Source organism: Aethalodelphis obliquidens, unplaced genomic scaffold (assembly GCF_003676395.1).
Source record: "Aethalodelphis obliquidens isolate GAN/ISIS:26980383/991018 unplaced genomic scaffold, ASM367639v1 scaffold64, whole genome shotgun sequence".
Lineage (NCBI taxonomy): Eukaryota > Metazoa > Chordata > Mammalia > Artiodactyla > Delphinidae > Aethalodelphis > Aethalodelphis obliquidens.
The window spans coordinates 8,919,809-8,929,965 of NW_020838008.1; the positions used below are offsets into that span (position 1 = coordinate 8,919,809).

Sequence of the window (10,157 nt, forward strand, 5' to 3'; positions counted from 1 at the left end):
TGGCAGGTGGACTCTCAACCACTGCGCCACCAGGGAAGCCCACCAACACTTTTTATTTGTCACTTTGCACTCAATTTCTATTTTTATGATGCCTCCATTTAATGAGCACTATATCTTTATGCAAGAGATATTGCTTAGAACTTTACATTTACTGTCTCAATTTATCCTCACAATATCCCATGTGAAAGCTATAATTAGCCTCATCTGGGGAAACTGAGCCTCAGAGAAAATAAGCTTATCACTGAAAGTCCCAGTTATTAAGTGATGGGCTGATCTTTGAACCTGTATCTGTCTGATCTGAAAGACCCTGATCTTCCCAGGATACCAAGCAGACAGCTATGTCATTGTTTCTAACAACCCCTTAGTAAAGCAACATTTACTAAGGGGTTGTTAGAAACATGTTATCATATGTTATCATAGTATTTGACAAGAAATGGAAGGATCTTCCCCATTCCAGCCAGAGGTGCCCTTCCTCAAATCGTCCACCAAAAAACAGAGGATTTAAGCTTCTGTGAAACTAGGCCTGAACTGATGGACAAAGAGAATGAAACAAAAACAGAACGTCCCCAGGAAGAACAGAGGTGGAATGACATCCACCTTAGATCTTAGAGACTGCATTCAGCTTATTTTGGAGCCAACTGACCTATACTGCCTCTTATAATAATTTATGAAACTTTCTTTCTGCAAATGTAGTACAGTATGTCCTTATAAAAGCATCCAAGTTTTCATATGAAGACTCCTACCAACAAAACCCTGGTTAATAAATCTTGGCTGTGAAGTGAAATGCAAGAGAATTATTATGTAAGACATACTCCTTTATCAGCAAATGTGCTGACTAGTCAGGTTGCATGGTATCAGTGTTAATAATCAGGCACAACAGAAAGGTCAGGAGAGATTGAAAAGCAGCGAGGTCACTAGGGCATGAGTTTGTTAAAGGACTTTCTCTTTTTAAAAAACACTGTTATCAAATATCAAATATCCTGGCTATGTGATGCCTTAATACATTTCTCTGCTTCACTTGATCCTACCATGTCTTGGCCATAGTACGGACAAGACAGTATATGAGTCTGAGAATAATTGGCCTTAACACCTGAATATTTGAGGCTCCCTATAGAAGAGATTGACTTGCTTCTACTAATCAGAACAAAAGAAGATGGAAATAGAAATTAACATTTAAGTACCTACTATGCGCCAGGAACTCTGCAGGTATGCTGATCGTGTTATTGTATTAATCTTCACAGTGTTATAAAATAGGTGTTCTGCAAATGAGAATTACTAATGAAGTGATGCCCATGCTCCCTAGATCCCTCAACCTGATGAAGTTCAGCCAGGGTTCAATCTGAGATTTGCTGGCTGCAAAGGCTGTGCTCACTCCTCCACTCCTGCATCCGTTGGGTTATTTTCACTGTCCTGACCATCCTGTAGAATCAGAGAATGCTTTAAAAGGTAGAGGAGACCACAGAGATATCCTAGATAACAACCCCCATCCCCAGTTTACACATGAGAAATTTTAAACCCTCAGAGTATGCATAATATAACCAAAATCAAAAGCTTCTTGGTGCCAGAATGGGAAATTAACCTCTTGATTCATACTCATTTTGTATTTTTACTATTTCCTACTGATTTCCTTGCTGTCTTCTTAAATGATGGTTAAAACCAGGCTTACCACATTTCACAAATCCAGAGGATACTGTTCATATTACAGTACAGCATCCCAAGTCAAAGCCATCTGTCTTTTGGTTTATGAATTTGTTTTTAAAATAATTGTAGGAAAATATTCATCTTTTAAAAAATAGCTAAAGTGAAAAAGTGTTTGTGTGAAAACAGGCAAGATCATTATTGTATGCATAAGAGCTTACCCGAGGTCATAGGGATTAGACTAGGATACCCAGTTGTCTTCCCTCTGTCTAAACTTGACCCCACCCTGACATCTTGGGCATCTTTCAAAATCCTGTTTGTGTATCACTCCTTCCAGGAAGTACTGTAGAGAATCATTTCACCATAGCTCCCCTGATCTCAAAATTAATTGCATCATACGCTGGTTACTTCAGCATTGTGTGTATAATTTCATTATTCTACTTACTGAACAACATTGCAATTTATTTTGTTTGTATGCTTACTCTCATTGTTAGAATGTACACAGTGAGTGTACTTCATTTATCCCTGCGTACTCAGAACCTAATACAGTATTTGGCTATATAGGTGTTCAATAGATGTGTTTGAAATGAGTTGAACAGAATTGGCCTGCCTTGAATATATTTAAAGTTAACTGTCAGTTGTTACCATCTGATTAATCTGGTTATGTCACTACCATCTCAACTCTTGCTGAATTAGCAGAACACTTTAAGTTTTTAGAACTACTTTATTGAGAAAAAAATTTGTTGACTTCCGTTTGCAATGTCAGAAATGCATGAGTGAAAAGGATGAGCGGGACCCAGCACAGGAGGTCTTCATGCTGCTGTAAGTTGGCTTACTCAGGTAAGAACTTAAAGTTTTCTTCACACTTGGGCCTGACACACTAGCTGGATTACAATAAGCACCAGAAGCACAGTGAGGCACAGGAGCAGAAAATTAAACATGCCACACATCTAAATATAGCACAAGAGAGAAAATCTAAGGTTCTAAAGAAAGCAATGTAGAGGAAGTCTTCACTTTGGTCTCTCACTGGATAGACTGCCAAACACTCTTGTCAAACATCTTCATGAAACTATTCTAAAATCAATTTTAATACATTTTAATGATTTTTGTTTCAAAATATAATACTTTAAAAATATATATTTGATGGGTAAAGTCTGTAAGCTAAACCATAGGCAAGTTTTATAAGTTTCTGGTGGTTATAAGGGTCAAACTACATGGCAAGAGGTACTCATGCTATATAGATGCAATGCAAATACTTCATGGAGAGATGCCAGAGTGACATATTGTATAAAGAAATAGAATATGTGATCAACCATAGTGAAGTAGAAACGAACCATGCAATTAGACAAAGGCAAATCCAGAATCTGAATGCTTATGGTACAGAGATGGTGATGGAGATGATCTCCTTTATATGGCTATAGGAGAGGAAATGCACTTCTAGAATATTTAAGGCTAGAATGACAAATTCATGGCCCTCGCTTGTCAGTATTAGTATGAGGCTAATGGAGGATTAAAAGGTGTGGTGGAGATAAGCACCCTGTAAATGAGAAAGTCCTGTTCAGGAAAAAGACATTCCCTGCAGGAGTAAAGTTCCAGCACCATGGATCATGCATCATTTTAAATTTATATATCATAGATGGATAGATGAAATTTTATTTCAAATCTGGGATTTGGGTAAGTCATGGAGATATCTCAGTAAGTGTTGATATAAGACTAGAATGACTAAGTTGTAGTTTATAAAACTCAAGAATTTCAGAGACATATATAAATTTTTAAGATTTTCTGAGATATATAAATAGTGCCTGGACATACTTAATCAAAAACATGCTCTTTGAATATAAACTTTAAATGTATTAATACAGAGCTACTCTTTTGCATTCTTTAAATATTTTTTTTCTATTGCAATCACTTCTATGTCTTAAATTTGACTGGGGGAACCATGCAATTACAAAGATGAGGATGCAAAGTTCCTGATGTTAGTACAAGTTGTTTTCAGAGTCAAATTCGAGGAGAGAATAAATCTCTTAAATTTTACTCTGCAGTCTCAACATTAAAGTGATATACATGTCACACTTACTCAGTGCTTTTATTCAGGAAGTAAAAAAGGAAGCCAGCAAATGGCTCTGACATTGCCTACTCCTAAAAGTGTCTCAGTCCCTGCAGTGTATCTGTTAAGAGGTAAAATATAAAAGTCCAGTCCATAAGGTTTAAGGATTTGATCTTTGAGGAAAAAGCAGAATAAAATATTGTTTGTGATTCTGACTCTCTTAAAACATGCAACTATAAGGTCAAAATAGGCAAAATTAAGAAATAAAACTTGCTTCATTGAGAGGCAGGATTGCAGCAAGGGCTGAGGGAGATGGGACTTGCAATACAGATTTAGGGAGATATCTGCATAGAGGTGATAGTTGAAGGCATGAGTGACGATGAGAACTCCAAGGGTGAGATATGACAGAAATGGCCTTTGATTCTCAGACCAAGGAAGGGTGAGAAGTGAAGCACACAGATTCATAATGAAATACTGTAGCTGCTATTTTTCACAAGGGCAGGGGGCAGAGAAGGAGCTTCATTAGGCAGCTGATTTCCTCTTTATTCCTACTGCGACAGAATGCTGGGCTGATTCCCATTCTGATGATTGTTCTTACATCGCTTTTCAGCGACATCAGGCTCCTAAGTCACAGAAAGTGTGCACCAAACTCAGACATCCAGAGAAATGTGGCGATAATGAACTAGGAGAGAAGGACAATGCCAAGCTACCTGCTAGAAGACTAGTGTCTGAAGCAAACCATACTACAAGACAATTTTGTTGTCTTTCATTCTTTCTTGCCATATGGCTAATATTTAGAATATTCTCTCTTTTTAAATCAAAAAGCCTTTTCAAAAGAATGGCTACAAGTTTCAACATTTTTAATTTTGTCTTTTCTCACTCATAACAATCTTCCCTTGAACTTGACCAAGAAAATTATCAGACATACAGAGCTTTTGTTTTGTCAAAACAGAAGTATCAATGTATTTCTCTTGATGTTTTATAAATATAAATACATACATATATGTACACATACACGCATGCCTCCCTCCCTTCCTACCTTTCCCCACTACTAATGAATACTGAGCTAAATATCCTGACTTCTATAACCATTTACTATGGTTATAAATTTCAACATTTATTCATTCATTTAACAAATACTTTTGTGCCCAGCCCTGGCTGCACAGTAGCACCCTCTGGGGACCTTTCAGGGTTCTCAATGCCCACACACATCCCCTGGCAGTTACATTAGACCCTCTGGGTGGGGCCCAGGCATCAGCATTTTTAAAGATCCCCAGTTGAGGCCAAGGTGAAGGAACTGAGGCCATGAAACTTGCTCAAGATCACAGAGCCAGGAGGTGGTAGAGGCCAGGAGAGATGCCACTCCAGGACAGGACTCCTCCCTGCAGCTTCATTCAGGCCTTCAAAGGGACACTGCTTAGTCACATCTCTCTGACCCACAGCTTCCACCCTGACCATGACCCCAGCCCCACCTCAGTGCCCTCCCCGCACCTCACACTCTCACTGCCTCGGCTCACAGCCCACCATGAGCTCCGCGCTCACAGGTAGTGGATCTGCCCCAGGGTTCTTTCTGCAGCCCCATCCATTAATAAAATATAAATAAATAAATAAATAAATAAATAAATAAATACTGTTGCGAGTCTGCATTGCTAGGTCCACGAAAAAAAGGCAGACAGTGCCCCTGCCCTCATGTAAACTCATTCTGGAGTTAACATTCAGAAAATACATCTTGCTCCTAATAACGGTATATTATGATAAAAAATAAATAAGAACAAAAAACAAAAAAGGAAGGGATGGAAAAGAAGGATAAAACAAAGTTTATTGGTTTTCTATGTGAGAAGAAAACAACAAAACATTCTTTAAAATTTTGCTACTGTTTCAGATCATTTTGTCTAGTTTAGCAGCGACATGTGATTACGTTTCTCTAATTCTCTAGTCCTCTAATCATATGTCTAATAACTGAGTAGACATACATCAACATGACCCTGAAAAATATGGCATGTTAACCCTATAATAGATCACACAGATTCAAAATGGCACTGGAAACATTAATCCTTCTTACAACAAGTATTTGACTGTCTTCTATGTTGCAGGTATTCTTCTAGTTCTGGAGATTCAGCAGTGAATAGCACCCTGTCATCTTGAAGCATAAGGCTTGGTGTTTGACCTCAAAAGCCAGTCAATGACGCGTGGCAGAGATTGTCTTTAGGAGACTAGCAGAACCAGTATAAACAGTAGCCCCCTTAAGTGACATCACTTTCATCCCCTCCCTTTTTTCCCATACCTCCAGATACAAAAGAGTCATAGAATGCTAGAATTGAAACCTATGTTAGAGTTTTTCTAGATTATGTATTCTAATGCCTTTTATCTGAAGATGTGTGAATGAGGGCCAGAGGTTTTAATTAACATCCAAAGATTATTCAGCAGATTATGATAATGACAAAACATTAGAAAACTATTCCTTCTGTGTATGTATGTGTGTACACATGTGTGTGCTAAGGGAACAAAGACCATGTAACAAGTAACCCCCTCCACTTCCTTAAAAACTATTTTCTGCATTTTTCTCAGTAATAAACTTGCTATCTTACTGTTCAGAGGATTTCTCATTTATCACTAAATTCTCCTTTGAGCTCTCAGACTTAGAAAACATTGAAAACCCTGCAGAATTTTTTCATCTCTTGATGTCCCTTCCATAAAGTAATTAAGATAATTCATTTTCTCCCATATTTTCCATACCCAGAAAATGAGAATCAAATGTAATTTTTTTTTTTTTTTTTTTTTTTTTTTTTTTGGTACGCAGGCCTCTCACTTTTGTGGCCTCTCCCATTTTGGAGCACAGGCTCCGACGCGCAGGCTCAGCAGCCATGGCTCACGGGCCCAGCCGCTCCGCGGCATGTGGGATCTTCCCGGCCCGGGGCACAAACCCGTGTCCCCTGAATCGGCAGGCGGACTCTCAACCACTGCGCCACCAGCGAAGCCCAAATGTAATTTTTTAAACTAAGTAAAAAACGCTTTGACTTTCTCTTTTATGATTACCTGTTTTTGATCCTCTGCAAAATACAAGGCAAACTTCCAACACAGACAAGTTAATGTTACATCCTAACTATATTTACCATAACTCAGTCATATTCATTAATACAAGGTAGTGAGAAGCTCTCACATTTAGTCTCAAACAACATGAGGTCATGAGCATATGAGGGAATCATGTACTACTGGTCATTAATCCTAATTTCAGAAATTACATTTGAAGATTTAATTCTCTCTTCCTATGTCTAGACAGGCAACCAGGAATAATCTTTTCAGCTTTAATTGCATTTACGCCTATGACTTCATAAAAGGGACAATTCTCGTCGCTATTTGCAAGAGAAAAAAAAAAGATCATACATAATCCTCATCAAGTATCACGATACTTGTCAGTAACCTCAATATCTGGGCCTCCATGGGAGACATCAAAGACATATAAAACAAATAAAAATTATACCCTTAATAAAAATCTATCCTTAATAAAAATCATAGTATTCATTAAGAAATTGTTGATTATCTGCTCTGATTACAAATGAGTGCAATGCAATTTTTCCCTCAAGCAGCTTAGCTTCTATTTAAAGATGGAAGGTGTATTACTCTGCTAGGGCTGCCATAACAAAATATCACAAATTGCATGGCTTAAACAATAGAAATTTATTTTCTCACAGTTCTGGAGGCTGGAATTCCAAGATCAAGGGGTCATCAGGTTGGGGTTTTTCTTGAGGCCTCTCTCCTTGGCTTGCAGGTGGCCACCATCTCACTGTTTCCTTACAGTGTCTTTCTTCTGTGCACATGCATCCCTGGTGTCTCTCCATGTATCCAAATGTCCCTGTCTTACAGAGACACCAGTCAGACTGGATTAAGGCCCACCCTAAAGACCTCATTTTAACTTAACTACCTCTTCAAAGGCCCTGTCTCCAAACATAGTCACGTTCTGAGATACTAGCAGTTAGGACTTCAACATGTGAACAACACATGGCATTGTATATAAGTGTAATAAAACATAATATACTACAGTAACTCAAGAGAAGATGCTGGTTAGTACACTGGTAAGGCTCTGCACCAGGTAACAGAGCAACTGGAAAGGAAGGGAAATAACATTTACTGATTATCCATTATGTGACAGTATCTGTGTTACATACTTTTTTTTCCACGTATGCATTTCGTTTTAATAAATAGAGCATATTCATGGCTTAGATCTTAAATCATATTACAGACAAACACTTCTAGGCGAAGCTGCTAGTGAAGCTGGAAGGAAACACAGTAGCGAAGCTGCTACTGCTGGAAGGAATGCAGCCCCACATGCACTTGAAGTCCAAAGAGGAGTGACCTGACTCTAGAGGTCACCACACACCGCCCCTCTGTAGGCTGGACGCTGGACCAGTGGACAGCAGGAAACTCGAGGACACTCATGCACCCACCATTTGACCCCTCACCTTCGTGCTGCAGAACCAGCGGGAAGTTGTATTACTGTCAGATAAGCTAGAGGAAGGTTTCCTGATCATATTAAGCAAAGCTCTCCCATTGCTACCAATCAGCCAGGGGTGTTAGCTAAAAAAGGGTATCCACTGATAAATACAGAATATGAGAACAGCAAGGAGGATGCTATACAGGTCATCTTGTTTCTTCAAATGTCAGAAGTGTCCACATCACAGCAGTTGGTGGACACCACCTCCCGCAGGCATAGTCCAAAAACTTCCTGTTGGCGTTTGCACCAAACAAGGCTCCCCACGCTTCTGGCATCATCTACTGGGTTATGAGGCCCAGCCAGCTTTTGAGAGTACTGGAAACCTTGATTTTGCGATCCCCATTATAGATCTCAACCTCGCCAGCTACTTCCTCAGGCAGGTAGGCCTCCTGATCAATCTGGACATCAACATCTCTTTCCGTGGCGATTTTGTACATAGGGATTGGCACTGCAGGCTTCACCAAAGGGAAATCTTATGTCCCGCAACGAACAATCATTCCGGGCTCCAATAACTAGTACAAACCCTGGAGGACCATTCCATCCAGCAGTACTTGGTACCTGGTTGTATATTTTACCCTTTGGCTGAGTCTATGCTTTGCTTCATTTAGTAGGTCTGTGATAAGATCATCCATCTCTCGCTCTGAGGACTTCGAGCCTCACTTGATTTATCAAATTGGACACCTGAATTTTCTTCTGTTGCTCAATCTGCTTTTCTTTCTTCTCATAGTATTCCATAGTCTTCAGTCTTTGGGTTTGCACAAGACAACCCTTCTCAATGTTGAACTCTTCCTCTGCCTTCACGTCTATTTCTTCTGCTTCCTCATTGGCTTCTTTTTCAATAAAAGCCATTGTGTGCTTAATCTGCTTCTGCACATCGGCATTGCTGAGAGCCATGGCGCTAGTGACGCAAAGAGGCGGGCCACTGGCTGGAGCTCAGGTCTGATACGGGCAGCAGGCAACCGGGAGAGGAAAGCTGGCGTGGCTTCAGGCCTCCTCTGTTTTGTTGTGCTACGTACTTAACATGTGCTATCATGTGTAAAGCCTGTGGAAATCACAATCCAACCAGTTTTCGCCATTTTATAAATGAGGAAACTGAGGCTCCAAGAGAGGAAAAGACTTCCCTAGGTAATGCAGCTGGAAGATGGTGGACCCATTTTAAGAATTTAGGTGTGTCATCGATGCTTACCTGCCTTCCACAAGAATATAATTCCTCCCTGCTGTTAGGCCTGGTTCTGCTACTCACTAGTTTTTCTTGGACACCTCACTTACCTGAACTGGAATTCAACTTCCTAATCAATAAACTAAGAAGTGTCTTCATCCACTGTTTTCATAATTTCTTATTATATTGTAAAGTATTACAACCCATTATATGCACTTTGGAAATTAGGAAAAAAATGGAAAAAACTAAATGCAATATGCCCCTCTAATAAAACCACCATAAATCTTTTGGTAAGATTCCCTTCTGGTCCCATCCTCCTAAACATAGGTAGGTAGAGTTTCCTTCTTGCATCACTTCATTTCTGAAGAAAAGCAAGTGGTCATCTCATTATGAGACTCAGATCAGATTAGCAAAATAGAAGAACAAGAGAGACAAAAAGAACAATGACATTCTACGAACCCCTTCCTCTTAGTTATTTAGAAGGTTTCTTTGTCTGTGGATGCCTATCCATGAGGCAGGACTGACCTGTGTCACTTACACACAAATACACACATACACACACACCAGCTTTATGAAAAAACAAACTGAATGGATTCTAAGGGCCAAGAGGAAAGAGCCTAGCCATGAGGGAACAGCCAAAGGGTAAAGACAAAGGGACATTAAGGGAGGGGGAGAAGAGAGCAGCGGGAACAGAATAGACTCCTTGATCTCCATCCAAATGAACTCATAATGAACCTAAAAATGACTTGAGGCAAAAAGCAAAGAACAGTATTGCACCATTCTCTGGCCAATGTGTGTGCATTTGATCATTTAAGACTTTC

The 10,157-nt window shown here is 39.5% G+C and overlaps 1 pseudogene; it reads right to left on the minus strand.

The window, feature by feature from the left end:
- Positions 1-8,463: 8,463 nt before the first annotated feature.
- On the minus strand, positions 8,464-9,071 carry LOC113610640 (V-type proton ATPase subunit E 1 pseudogene; annotated as a pseudogene).
- Between the last annotated feature and the right edge of the window lie 1,086 nt (positions 9,072-10,157).